At 44.5% G+C, this 3,034-nt stretch overlaps 1 pseudogene; it reads right to left on the bottom strand.

The window, feature by feature from the left end:
- The window catches only part of LOC111957225 (alpha-2C adrenergic receptor-like), an 11,042-nt pseudogene extending 8,918 nt beyond the window's left edge, over positions 1–2,124 (bottom strand).
- Positions 2,125–3,034: the final 910 nt, after the last annotated feature.

The raw sequence follows: 3,034 nt of genomic DNA on the forward strand, positions 1-3,034 counted from the left end.
TACTATTTCAGACACACACTAGATATATACTGATAGGCGCAACAGTACTATTTACCAAGACACACACTAATAGTATTACTAGATAGGCGGAACAGGGTACTATTTCAGACACACACATATAGGGTATACTAGATAGGGGAACAGGGTCGTACTTTCAGACACACACTAGATAGTATACTATATAGGGAACAGGGTACTATTTCAGACACACACTAATAGTATACTAGATAGGGGAACAGGGTACTATTTCAGACACACACTAGATAGTATACTAGATAGGGGAACAGGGTACTACTTCAGACACACACTAGATAGTATACTAGATAGGGGAACAGGGTACTATTTCAGACACACCACTAGATAGTATACTAGATAGGAACAGTACTATTTCAGACACACACTAGATAGTATACTAGATAGGGAACAGGTACTATTTCAGACACACACTAGATAGTATACTAATAGGGAACAGGGTACTATTTCAGACACACACTAGATAGTATACTAGATAGGGAACAGCGGTACTATTTCAGACACACACTAGATAGTATACTAGATAGGGAACAGGTACTATTTTCAGACACACACTAGATAGTATACTAGATAGGGAAAGGTACTATTTCAGACACATACTAGAGATAATACTAATAGGGAACAGGTACTATTTCAGACACACACTAGATAGTATACTAGATAGGGAACAGGGTACTATTTCAGCACACACTAGATAGTATACTAATAGGGGAAAAAGTACTATTTCAGACACACACTAGAAGTGCATACTTATAAAAAGGGTACATTTCAGACACACCCTAGATAGTACAATTAGGGAACAGCAGTACTATTTCAGACACACACTAGATAGTATACTAGATAGGGAACAAGTACTATTTCAGCACACACTAGATAGTGCTACTAGATAGTGGGAAAAGGGTAAACGTATTTCAGACACACACTAGGAATGCACTACATTAGAAGAAAAGGTATCATATTCAAACACACCTAGGAAGGCACTACATAGGGAAACAGGTACCATTTCAGACACACCCTAGAAGTGCACTACATTAGGAGGGTATAAGTAAAGGGGGGAAGTCAACCTCACCTGATGCTACACTAGTATCATGATAACGCAGGGCGAAGAAGGATCCCTATGCTGGAATAGAGAATATACCAGGTCTCATCGTTCAGCCGACACTGAGGACTGATCCCCCCACCGCTGCTCCTGTCCATGGAGATCAACGCAGAAAGGAAAATAACGGCCCGATCAGCCAGCACCACCACGATCATCCCGTTCAACCGTTTAGTGTCCGCTTCTGGTTGTATTCTATCGCCTGGGTGAATCGACCAGTAACGATCGAGACTGATAGCGCACAGTGTGAACTATAGACGACGTTACAAAAGAGGACGTCCAACGCCAAGTAGATGTCGCACCAAACTTTCCCGAAGAACCAGTAGCCCATGAGTTCGTTAGCTAAAGAGAAGGGCATGACCAGAGTAGCCACTAGGATGTCCGCGCTGGCGAGGGACACCAGAAAMAGGTTCTGTGGCGGTTTGAGAGCGCGGCTGGTCAAAACGGCGATGACCACCAGWACGTTGCCCACAATGGTAAACAGGATGAGAAAGCCAACGACTACGGTCAGTCCGGTTATGGAGAGGAGAGAGTACTCACTGTTCCCGGTAYCCGAGGAGTTGGTGTATGTGGTATTCCACTCGTCCACCACCCCMGAGAAATTCAAGAAATCCATTTTTTTAATCACTCAGGCATGACGGTAAAAAAATAAAATAAAAAAATGCAGGGAAATAATATGTGTTATTCGCTAGCACACATCCGCGAAGGGTTAGTTATATTTCACATGTCTTTGGAGAAAAACGTTGAAATCACACCGTTCCTTTCCCCTCTCTCTCCACCCTCTCTCTCTCTCTCACACCTGCCTGCTATATTCAGCGCTGTCATCTCCAATCCGTTCCGAGACAGAAACGGACTAAATCAGAAAAAATATTCCAAAATACTCCGAAGACAAAACGGTCAAAACGTGTTTTAAGATTCGACATACTGAATCACCACCAGGACAAATCAGTTCGCATCCCATCCACGCGTCCTGGCGGTAGTAAATGTCCTCCTCCCTGCTGCAATCTGTCCCCTCCTCGAGCTGCTACACGGAGCGTCCTGCTCGAGAGGTTTTAATATCCCCGTGCTGTTCGTATTTAAACTCACCGGGGACCCAGCTTCTCCCAGAGAGAGGAGAGGGAGGAGGGGGGGGGGGGGGGGTTGTTATGACCCGTGTTAATTGATGCCACATATGAATACCTCACCAGTTGATTAGGTACTGTCATGTGTGTGAGACTAGCTGTGTGTGTGTGTGTATTGGAGGGCCTGAACTCAACTTTAAAACACTAATGAATATCTAAACATTTTTATAAAATTAATTCTGACTTGAGACTGTGAGAGTTGTAGATGATGTCATGCTCAATGATTGACAAAGGGTTTATGTCCCAAATGGCAACCCCTTTTTCCCCCCCACATATATAGTGCACTGCTTTTGCTCAGAGACCATCCTATTTAATCCACGTTGTGCATTATCAGTAGGTGTCTCTCTGTCCGAGCTGTCAAAACGGAAACCCTGACGCAAGCAGCATCGCAGAACGTTTCTTTCATTCCGAGAAGAATGCGCTCAAGGTGGGTCTCCTCTTCGCATACATCGCGCTGACGGAATCGGTTTGTTCGGTCACTCGCTGGAGGTCACTATTGTAAAGGCGGCTAAGTCCCCCGGACGGAGAGAGAGATGATTCGACACCTAACGGGGCCGGTAAATATATAACTCAGTGTAAACATGAAACATGAGAACCAAATACATAGTCTACCGCTGCGCTTAGATATCTGTTGATTAATTAAACCTGTTCGTTCAGCCGAGTCACAGTCCGACAGCATAATTATATCCCCCGTCCACACACACACACACACACACACACACACACACACACACAACACACACACACACAACACACACACACACCACACACACCACACACACAC

Source organism: Salvelinus sp. IW2-2015, linkage group LG32, assembly GCF_002910315.2.
Source record: "Salvelinus sp. IW2-2015 linkage group LG32, ASM291031v2, whole genome shotgun sequence".
In the NCBI taxonomy this organism is placed as follows: domain Eukaryota; kingdom Metazoa; phylum Chordata; class Actinopteri; order Salmoniformes; family Salmonidae; genus Salvelinus; species Salvelinus sp. IW2-2015.